This window comes from Alligator mississippiensis, chromosome 3 (assembly GCF_030867095.1).
Source record: "Alligator mississippiensis isolate rAllMis1 chromosome 3, rAllMis1, whole genome shotgun sequence".
NCBI lineage: Eukaryota > Metazoa > Chordata > Crocodylia > Alligatoridae > Alligator > Alligator mississippiensis.
In genome coordinates this window covers 263538230-263550128 of record NC_081826.1, presented here as the reverse complement: position 1 = coordinate 263550128, position 11899 = coordinate 263538230, and the positions used below count along the sequence as shown (strand labels likewise).

Here is an 11899-nt window from a genome sequence, read left to right as displayed (position 1 = left end):
TGTATTTTATGCCATACATGGAAGAATTCTACAGCATCTCCTCTCACAGAGGAGTAAAGAACCAACTCTTGGCCACAGCCTGAAAATAATCTATCCTTCCTTTATGCAGAGTGCTTCTGAGGTGATGCTTGCGTAAAACATTATGCAGCTCAACATTTTCCATTGTGCAAAGGGATATACAAAAGACCCAAAGTGTCTTCTGTAAGCCCTCCTTTCATGATCACTTCTCATGATGTGTGCACCATGAACAATGAATTTCACAATGAGTAACTGATGTATGACAGGCCCTCAGTCTGATTCCATTTGCACCATTTTTCATCTAATAGAGTAACTCAATTGCATCTAGCTATTTTGGAACCTAACAGCCTTTATTTTGTGTGTGTCTGTCAGAGTGTGTGTGTGTGTGTGTGTGTGTGTGTCTACATGTGTACACTATATAAATAGTGCATATTAGCATATATATTATATATTTACTATATAAGAGTATAGTATCTGTGCTATCTATCACCCATCAACAGACTTCACCTGAGTTACTCTGGGTTTTGCTGAAATGAAAACAGAATATGCCCTACTATATATGTTTGTTTATTATATAATACATATATAATAAGGGACATTTTATTTATATATAATAGTACATATATAATAGGGCAAATTTTATTTTTACATCAGCAAAATCCAGAGTAACTCAGTCAAAGCCTGATGATAGGTGATAGATGCCAAAGATACAATATTTATATACTGTAAATAATGATACACGGTCCTTTAAGACCTTGTGAGTCTTTGAAAAGTGTTGGTTAAAGATAAACTCAAGAGAGTCTGAAATGTTTCCCCTTCCCTTTCCTTGGAGTGTAGCTAATGATACTTACAGATTCACAGCTCTGCTGGATTCCAGATAGGTCCCAGTATTTGCAAGGATGTGCATTATCAATGTGAAGAGACTTGTATAAATCTAGAGTCAAGCTTTTTTAGCCTTTATTGACATTGCTAAGGTAAGAAATAAAGCTATGTTTCTACCACCTTTATCTAGGACTGTAAATATTGTTAAGATGACTTGCTCAAGTTTTGCATTGGTTTTCCAAAGCACCATGCCTAACTGTATGGACAATGCTGATGTAGAGTTCCAAAACTGCACAGAAAGGAAAAAGCCTAGATGATCCTAGGTTAGTTAGGATCTAGTGAAGACTGACAGCAACTTAGCAATGACAATTTTTTTAAACGTCATAATATAATTACAGGGCTAACTGTATGAAATATATACAGATATGCATATATGCATATGCCCACAGAACTTCAATGGACAGGGTCCTTTTTGATTTGGGAAGTCCAGGGATCTTAATCTGTGTAAATGAATACAGGTAAGATGTTTTTATTTCTTCCATCAGTATCCTGGATGTTCTGCTTCACACAAAGTGATCCTACCTTATAGGAGATAGGCACATCAGTGTACAGTGGGAAATTTCATAATAATAGCAGTAGATTTGGATTCTATTCTCATCCTAGAGGATGTGTGAGATTCCTCATGAACAACAGAAGAGAAAGAGCTCAGAAATGTTAAAACAACATGATTTCACTGAGCTGTGTGTACTGCTGCTGGACATAAAATCAGTTCAGACCAGACCCTTTCAATGTTTTATCATAGTTATTCCCTGTTCCAGGAACTGTTGTTCAAATGTCCAGATTATAGGCACTAAGCTTCTTAAAATATCAGCTTTTCTATCAGATTTTGTACCATATGGAGTTTATTAAGTCTTGTTTGCAATAAATACACAACAATGTAAGTACTGAGTTATATCAGTTGTATTACAGTGCATTTCCAATTATATCAATATAGGGTTATACTAGCAAAGAAATTATAATACAGTGGAAAACCAGGTTCATGCATGATTGCATGATACTATTGTCATTCCCCATCTTTCTGAGGATTGTGCTGACTGCTTAAGCCTGAGATTCAGGGATGACATCGTTGCATCAGTATTTCCTTACTCCTCAGGTAAGGACTTAAAAATGTGGCGTTCTCTTGAGAAGGAAAAAAATCAGTTCACATGGATGAGAATAAGATAGAGTTGCGTAGACCCATCATACTTTCCTTGTTAATCGTTTGCTCTGTATTTAAAGCATTTGACATCCCTGGGAGGGTCGGTCTATAAATGTCACCTCTCAGGTGGGAATCTCCCTGAGCAATTAGAAAGAAAGCACAGAACATTCAGAACAGATGGGGTTATTACACAAAAAGTCTCCCTCTTCACTCCCATTTTTTCCCAACCCAAATCTGCTTCCCTCTCTTACACACAAGACATTTATCTATGGCATCAAATTAGAGTTAATCAGCCAGAGCATTTTATAATTAATGAGAAGGTCACATCCCCTGTGAAATGATGGAGTTTTATGATTCAGCTTCTAGCTTGTGGCTTTTTGACTGGTATATCAGACTATTTGGGCCATATTCTGCTTCATATTAGACTAGGGGAAATTCTGTTGGCTTGAGTGAAGTTACTCCTTATTTATATTGATGTAATGAACTACAGAATCTGCTCTTTTGTTTCAATAAATATTAGTAAAAGCAAGTAAATTCTAGAACCGCCGGTGTTTATTATGAAATAACATCTATAGTGGGGGATTTAACTACTGGTTAGGCTGGATCCCTGACAGTCTAATGGTGGCAGTTCTGTATTCTTACATCTAGTAGCAGAAGGGAGGTGAAAATGTTATCACTCCCTTTGCTGAAATAATGGAATATTAATAACCTAGGAAGGAGAAAAGCAGGAGTTTCCCTAGTTCCCTAATCCTCATGTGAGCTGTGCCAAAATTCACTCTTTGTTCTTAACATCTATGGACTATTATATTGCTTGCACTCTCTCACAGGTTCCTCTTGCAATCCTATTTTCTTTTTCTTTTTAGCTCTCCTGTGCTGATTTGAAGAGCAATATGTCTGCTGGTGGTGATGAAAAGCAACATCACTGCTGACTTCCCTAAAGTGGAGCCCTGCCAATGTTGATCATTGTTACAGAGACTAGGCTATCTCAGCTGTCCACAGAAATCTGAAATCTTCCTTGGGGTTTAAGTGGTGCTACGGACAATCAGTCCAAAGATGTTGAGACCCAGATGTTTACACAGACAAAGCTACAGTCCTTGACCTGACAAATAGCACTGGGATTTAATCCAAACCTTTAAGATCTGAATACCAGGTATGTTAACCCAACTATTTCCAAAAGAATCACACTAGTACCAGATCCCACAGCTTCTCCGAAGGGCAAGTTAAGGTTAGTGTTATCAGAGTAAAGGATAGGAGAAGAAATTTAAAATAAAAATCTTTGAGACATTTTAAGGTAGATTATCTGATAGATCATTTGATTACTTGTAGAGGCCAATTACTTTAATTGGCCTCCATTTTGTTCATTTATCTTATTACATTGCCTTGTACAGTCCAGGCTATTCTGTATGACTGCAAATGACTTTGAAAGTCCTCCTAATACTTTTCCAATTACTGTCTTCTCGTGGTTCCTTAGATGCATGGATCAAATGCTCAATGGGTATAAAACACTGCAGCCCTATTGTTATTTTAGAACATTCTAGTCTTGTGCGTTGGAGGAGTCTGTATTGCCCTCTTTAAATGCCATGTTCACATTTAGCTTCAAGATTGGTAAAGCTTTAAAAAATACTCTACCTGTGCTCTTTCATGGAACAGTGGCTGTAACTGCCAGATAGCAAAGTTAAATTATATTTTTATGTGACAATCCTTTCACCAATAATTCTTTGGCTTAGGCAGAAACAGAATGCATCGTCATGTCAGTTAGTATTTTTATACAAACTTATAGGTAAGCTGAGATACAGAGTGCATTTATTACATCTATAAGCTGCCTTCCCAAAATAGTGGCTTACAATAAAAAGGTATATTATAAAGACGGATAAAAATGTTAATATAAAATATTTTGTAATGGAACAAACTCCCCAGACAATGCTTCAAAACCTAACCCTGCCTGCTAAATGCCTGCTCAAATAAAAAGGTTTTACAATGCTTCCAGAAGATATTCAGGCTAGGGGTCTGATGGTTCAGTAAGTACAGCAATATACAGAAGCAGTAGTTAACACTCTCCATCAGCTACTTTTAAGGCAGATTGGGTCATTAATAGAATAATTACCGCTACTTCATAAGAAGATGCCTAATTTTGGAAAACAACACCTTTTTTGTTAGTTCGAAGTAAATGGGAGGAAAAGATCTAGAAACTGACATTTTATAGTTTACACTGAGCACATTATAGGCAAATATATATGCAGCACCTGCAAAAACAGCAATGCTGCCAGATTGCAGGCCTGTGATAGAGAAAAATGTCTGAAAGAGCATCTGCAGCACAAACATGCTTTTCATAGAATTGCTGCGCTGATGCACTGAATTATCCAGCCTCTTCAGATCACTCTCCAAAATGAATCGAGATGTTTACTTTATCTGCTGTATTATTGCATGTATTTATTTGATGCTCATCATCACCATGGTATCTGGGGGCACACTGAACTTAATGGTACACCATTCAGTTTGAAATCATAGTTTCAAAATACAAATGTCCTTACCTAGACTACGAATAACAACTCAGATTATGAAAATGAGAAGGAAATTTTAAAATCTAATTTCTTTTCACCATTTGTGCTGTTTAATGATTTTTTTGCAGTACATTCAGCCGGAACAATAAGAAAGAGACTAATCCATTTAACTTTTGTGCTCAAGCAATATCCAATCAATTTCATTCTAGAATTCTCGTGCATTAGTAAATTCTGCAAAAATTACATTTGTATTAGTTTTTGTAAAAACACTTATTTAATAAAATGCATCTGTTTGGACAAAATACAATGTAGTGTTCCTAGGATATATTTTATAGCTGTGTCTGACCCAAGAGCTTTGTTTATATGTAGTGTTCCTTTCTCTCCAGTCAAATTTGGGTGGCTTTTTTGTTTGGAGTGCTAATTGTGCGTCCTTTATAAAGTACCATAGAGCTTCAATTGGAGAACAGTGGTAGGAAGTTAGTATTGCACAGAGTATGAAGCAAGATGCTCACAATTTGTTAATAAACTAGTAATGGACCTCTTCCTGTGTGTCTGGGTTCATTTTCCACAAGAGAAAACAAGAGTCTTTCTAGTAATCATTATCATTTGATGGCTGCTCAGTGGCATGTGTGAAATGGTCTCTATCCAGTTCTTACTGGACAAATGTCCACATCATAAAACCAGCTGCATCACTGCAGTTCACTGTCACCTTCTTAGCATGTCAGAGACACTAAGAATTGAAGGAGCATGATTATAAATGACTTCTTCATCCTTCACGGTGAGGCATCTTCTATGACCGTCACTTTAATCTGTTTTGCAAAATAAGGAGCCTAATGTTGCCCAGTTTCAATTCATCAGAAAGTAAAAATCAGGATATAAAGAAAAAGGACAATAAGATCTTGAAAATATTTTCACTTCCTGGTCCTAAAACTTAGAATATTTTGACTATCCAACTGAAACTCCCAACTTATTTGATACAAGATTTACTTCTAAAGTGCAAAGAAACTCCAAGAGGAAAACTGTCTCACATGGGGCAGTGATATGCAGTTGTGTTCTGACTGCATTCCTGGAAGCACCTGACAGCGTACTTGTGAAAAAGAGGGAAGAGAGATATCTGAAAACAGAGTACCCAAGATTATGAACCAAGAAATCACCAAACCCTGTGAGAGCTCAGTTGCCAACTCGAAAATTGTTGTGTTGTATTTGTCAGATTAAGAAGACCTGGATTCTGATCAGCGTAAATCAAAAGCATCCCTGCTGACACCAGTGGGAGGCTGGAGAAGAGGTGATAAAGAGCCCAATTTTGGCCCGACAAGAAATTCCACTGCCAGCACACACCGAGGATGGTTGAAATCGAGGTACCTCTTGAATTTCAGACCTCTTAATATGCTGGGAACATGACAGGTTAGCACAGGGCTGCCTACATTAACCCAATACCACTCCTGTGGCGGTAGAATTCTGTAGGGAGCCAAGCTCTGGCCCCAAAGGAGATACACTTGTGGGAAACCCATGTAAATGAGATCAGAATCTGGCTCTTTATTATTATAGTCTAAATGTTAGGATCAGAAGGGTTCAAGTTAGTTACAATTGAACCTGAAAGGTTTAGGAGATTCAGTTAAGGTCAGATAAACGTTCAGAAGTTAGAAGCATGTTACTCAGAAAGGGCAGACTTCACAATGAAATATCCTATGCACAGTGCTGGCAAGAACAGCTCCTGCTCCCCACAAGCACTTTTCTTTGTGCCATTTCATCCTTTATATTATGTGGAATATTAGTTATTTACTCAGTTCCCCCAAGTGTGACCAGGTATACCTATGAAACACATCTAGGGGGTGTTCTCCACCTTCTGAATTGCCCTTCTGCCCCAAAACCCTCTCTGGCACCTGTTGCTTGATCAAAGAAAGCAGACTAAGATATTCCAAAGGTCACCTCCCTAACTGCTAGTGCCTCAGCTCTGTGTGCCTCACCTAGGTCTTTCCAGCTCTTAACAGAGGGGATTTTGCCAGCTAGAAGAATCTCACCTTTGTCCAGTCATGTACTCAGAAAAGATGGACCTCCCCCTTCCATGGAAAAGACCCATCTGTGTAGTCAAAGCTCTGCAATCAGTTATTACTAACAATAAGTAGGTTATGACTGAGAGATAGCAAAAGGATTTATTATAAAAATGGGCAAACATAAAAAAAATCAGTAACCATATATTGAAATACAGACAGTAATATAAGAATAAACAAGCAAAGGAAAACACCAGAACAATAAACTGTTCTTACCCTGCATCTTAAAGCCAAGAATGCAGCATTTACTTACTCAACAGGTCAGAAAACAGCTTTTGCCTCTGACCTCCCTGCTAGGCCTCCTGCAATTTCACTCATTAGCCTGCTTTACCCAGCCCACTGGCTGAGGGCCTCAGTGCTTCCCTATGCCCAGGAGAAACTAAAGGCAAAAACTTGTTCTCAAGGCAAAGCTTAAGTGTGGTTCTTTATCTGGCCATTTATACACATCACCCATTGGATTCTTGGGGAGCCCACCCTATGCATATAACTTCCTGCCCTTACAAAGGTGCCCATGTTTACCAGACTTAAAATCTTCCTTGATCTAATTAAACCCAGAAGAATATTTGCACCCTTTCACACATAAAGATTATTAGTCCTGCATCCTAAAGCTACTTTCTCTCATTTGATTTCCTCACTGTGAGAAATGTCCTTCCCCTGAATAGCCTGAATAGCCAAGTGATATTCTTACAGGCCTTTTTTTCCCCAAACCGTAAATTCAGCACTGGAACGGTCAGGTTCATGTGCCTCAGAGCACATGCATAAGGGTGATGAGTAAACAAACTCATGTGAAACATTAATTCTTAGTGATCCTCTCTCTCAACTGTGAATAGGCAAGGAGCACTTATATTAATCGCTGCCCCACTAAGCGGTCTGGCTAAAATATAAAGATATATCAAAATTACATTTATATCAAATACCACAATTCTTGCAGATGTAATGATAAGGCTAAAACAGTTTGGGCACTATCTATACCTAGAGATCACACATGCCAAATCAGTAAAATAAACTCAAGAAAAAATGCATAACATCCCACAACCCTCTCAAACATTGTAAATTCATGACACAAAGTTTCTGTTCCTTTTTGGCGTGGTGTACCCATCTTTCACTGAGGTAAATTTGCTATGATGTTTTGCACCTGCTAGGAATCTGTCCCCTGGTAACTTCAGTATCAGATCTCATGGTGTTGTCACCCAGAAGAGGCAGCACATTAGTTGGACCTGGCTCCAAAAAGCACCAAAAAGCCCCACTGAAGCTCCTGATCTATGCAGAAGCTATACAGCCAGTTCAAAGTAACACACAGCTTCTTCCGGTAAAGTGTGGTTTGTTTTGTTTTGTTTTGTTGGTTTTTTTGGGTGGGGAGGGGGTTAATGTCTGCAAACAGCCTTAATATTTAATAAAAGTAGTATTAACATAGAAAACAAAAGAAAAGACTGTATAATCTCTGTTTATAAAAAAAACTTAAACACAGGACTGGGTCAATAATTTGTGTTCACATATGACACAGCCCAATCCCCTCAGTCTTGTAAAGAGAAATGTGAAGTAAGACATCTAGCTACATTCCTTTTAGTTCCTACTGCTCTTTGATTAAATCTTGATTCAAATCAGTGCAGGAGTTCTGGAACCACGTGCAGTTTTCTTTCTCTTTCTGGGGCAGCAGGTAACATCACTTGATTGTTTGAAACAGTTAGATGTGCTTTGGTCGTAAAAGGATAGCAAAATTAATGGGCAGTCATTTCCATAGTAACAGCAAGGCATGCTGGGAAATGCAACCACACAGGAGACAGCACCCCATGTGCCAGAAATTCTGCTCCTATAGCAACAGAGAAGCATGTAGTACAAAACAAACAATGCTGGAAATCTTGCCAGAGGTCCTTTTAGCAGAGGCAGCGCATATAGCTAGAGCCATTCGCTTACTTTCACATTCAAAAAAAGTTTCAGGGGAAATATTACTTAAAAGAAAAAAAAAAAGCCAACAGTTGAAATGAGTTTGGTGTAAAGATAATGATGATTATTAGAGTATAAGCAGAAACTGTTAAAGAAATATCCGATTGTGGTAGTTCTTTATCTTAAAAAACATATTCCAATTACTTAAATTCTATGGTTGTGCAATTCCAGAAAAATTACACAAATTAGAGCAATTTTCCCAAGCTGTGCTAGTAGAAAAAGCAAAGTAATTATACAAGAGTGTAAAATACATTACCCATCTTCAGGCTTGGTTACTTGGAAATGGCTTGTTTGTACAGGAGATAGGCCTTCTTGAAAGAAAAGGAGAAAAGGAAGAAGTAAAGAGGAATGTAGGATAAACAAGAGAAAGAGGACAAAGAGGAAAAGTAAGGGGATAGCTGAGATCTGAAAAGAGGAAGGGAACAGTAAAATGGAGGAAAGACGTACAGAGGTGAGAAATGGAGGAGGAGAAAAGAGAAAAGTTATATATGTGAGCATGTACTCTGTACAGGTCATTTCAGGAAGGAGAGAGAAAGAGCATTTTCATTGATGAAAGAAGATTTTGAAAGACATGACAGAAGGACATTTTTGTTAAATATCTTTAACAAAGGACTTCTTCTTTAGATTTTTTATATTATTAGCTAATAATGATTCTCCTAGTCTTCTCAGCCCTGTAACCTAAATCACCCCATGAATTTGGTGTGCTTCTGTTACTTAGGTCATGTACAGACATTCAAAAATCAAGGGCAGGAATGTATGTCTCCAAGAGTGCCCTGTGGGCTCCCAGGCCTGCCAGAGCTTGCCACCCCTGCTGGGTATAGGCAAGCACATCCCCCATCCCCACCCTACCATCCCATACCACAGTATCACAGATCCTCCCCCATGACCTACCCTGAGGCTTTCAGAAGAGACCCAGAGTGAATGCCCTCTGAGTGCCCTTCCTCATGAATTGCATGTGCTTATGTGCCCTGGCCTGTCTGCACCCTGCCATGGCACCCCACCAACTGCATCTAAGCTTGCAGGCCCAGGAGCTGCAGTGACCTATTTGTCACTCTGTGTGACTCTTGAAGGAGGCTGCAGGACATCATACGCAGTCATCTGGACATGATGCAGCAGCTGGTCACCATGGGAGGCAACTCTCTGCCCCTGAGCCAGCAGCCAGACATCCCACACAGGGCCATCTACTGCACCCTGCTCCTGTGAAGTGTCCTAGACTGGGCCACCAACTTCCACGTGACCAAACAGGAGAAGACCATCCAGGATGCCAGGGTGCTCTGGCACTACCTCCAGACCATCAAACACCAGTTCTGGGCCATGCCACCAGCAGCGACTGGTGGAAGTAAGTCATCATGGATACCTGGGACAATGAACAGTGGGTTCAGACCTTCCATATGCACTAGGCCACTTTCATCCCCAGCAGTCTTTGCTATGTCACCAACCAGTTCAGCAACTCCATGGCCGGAAAGACCAACTGCACATGCTACTTCTGGTCATCCAGAATGTCCTGACCATCGCTTCATTCTCCTCATCAACCCACAGGAGGTGGCTGCCAGCTTCTGCCACGTAGGCTTTCCCAGCTGAATGGGGGCTGTAGACAGCACCCACATCCCCATCCTCTGCCCATTCCAAGGCACTCAGGCATTCATCAATGGTAAGGGCTACTTCTCTGTTATCCTGTAGGGCACCATCAACCATTGTCATGGGCCATTTCATCCATATCTTCACCAACTGGGCAAGCAGCGCCCATAATGCCTGCATCTTCTGCAACTTCCCACTTCCCCAGATGATGGAAAGTGGGCACTATGCTCCAGGAGTTTCCAGTTTCATCACTGGTGCCATTGTCATCCCTCCCCCCATCATCAGGCCAGGGAATCTGGGTCCACAACCCTGTCTGACTACCTCCTGGCCTTTGGGGACCAGAAGCACTCCCTGAGGGCTGGAGAGCTTCTAGTCCCCGAGTGTCCATACCCTGGCACTGGGTGAGGTGATGGATCTCCTGCCCTGGGCTCGCCTGGCCCTGCATCCCAGGCAGTGCCGCCCACAATCCTGGCTGCCTGGACACCACTCCTCCCCCACCTCATTCCCCAAAGGGGCACACACCAGGATGTGGGGGAATGTGGCACAAGGAAGAGATGTGCCTCGGTTTACAATTTTGAAGGTGCCAAACTTTTCTTGTTTTTAATACAGAAAACCTGTTGAACACTGCCCATGTCACAATTTGGTCCCCCTTCCCATTGATGCAAACCAGCAAACCTTTGGAGGGGGGCAGGAAGAGAGGACATTTGTGAAAGGGAAGAAATAACATGGAGAGGCAGTTAGGATGGGGAAAAGGGAAGGAGTTGAGATTAGGGGGAATACTACAGGGGCTGAATTCAACACAGAAACTTGGAGGGGAGGCACAGGGAAGGGGTCTCTAGACCTGACACACTAATTCCCAGACTTGGGGGTGAAAACCAGGGACTTCTCTGTGTAAGAGCTGGCAAGGTGGATGATCCAGTCTCTGCCTGAAAGGGCTGAGGGGTAAGGGCAGGAGGCAGCTGCAGGGCCTGGGGAGGGTGGGAAGGGAGAAGGGAGGTGGCTGCAAGGCAGGATGCACTGCCACAGCCGGGGCCTTGGACTCCTGATGCTCTCTCACAGGAACTCCAGCCACTTGTAACCCTGTCACCGGGGCCCAGTCTCCCTCTGCAGGGAACCTGATCCATTGATATCAAATAGGCCTGTGTGAAGCAGCAAGTATTCTCTTCAGATTTGGATTCAGCTGACTCAGAGAACAGTGATTTGATTTGGAGATTTGAATCACTGTCCCGATTCGATTTGGCCGAATCATATCTGAAATATTTGGCACCACTTTGGAGATTCGGTCATAGACTAAACAGGCAGCTGACAGCTGCCTCCAACTGGTAAGTCTGTCGGGGTTGGGGGAGGGAGCAGGGGGAAGGGAAGAGGTGTGGGGGAGGGAGGCAGGGATTGGGGCTGGGGTTGGGACAAGCTGCCTAGCCGGGGTGAAGAAACGCGTTACTTGGGGAGGGGAGCAGGGGAGGGGATGCGGGCATGGCAGTGCTTGGAGCAGGGGCTCTGCCCTGCTGCTGCTTGCCCAGTCAGTGCAGGGGGGCAGGGGGCGTGATGCAGGCGCAGCTCACTTCAGGCAGAAGGGGGCAAGCAGCAGCAGGGCATAGCCCCCACTCCCAGCACTGCCGCACCTTCTTCCTGCGCCCTCCTACACTGGCTGGCAAGCGGCGGCAGCACAAAGCCCCTGTTCCCAGTGCTGATGTGAACATGGCAGTGCTGGGCATGGGGACTATGTCCTGCTGCCCCCCACCTTGCCCCCTTCCACTCAGAGTAAGCCATACCCACATCCTCCCCTC

At 41.9% G+C, this 11899-nt stretch overlaps 1 long non-coding RNA gene across 1 annotated transcript; it reads left to right on the top strand.

Annotated features, from left to right (window-relative positions):
• The first annotated feature begins 1850 nt into the window (after positions 1 to 1850).
• Positions 1851 to 7966, top strand: LOC109285253 (uncharacterized). The gene is made up of 4 exons (XR_002092938.2): positions 1851 to 1993; positions 2902 to 3188; positions 5750 to 5897; positions 7733 to 7966. It is a non-coding gene; the product is annotated as an uncharacterized LOC109285253 (long non-coding RNA).
• Positions 7967 to 11899: the final 3933 nt, after the last annotated feature.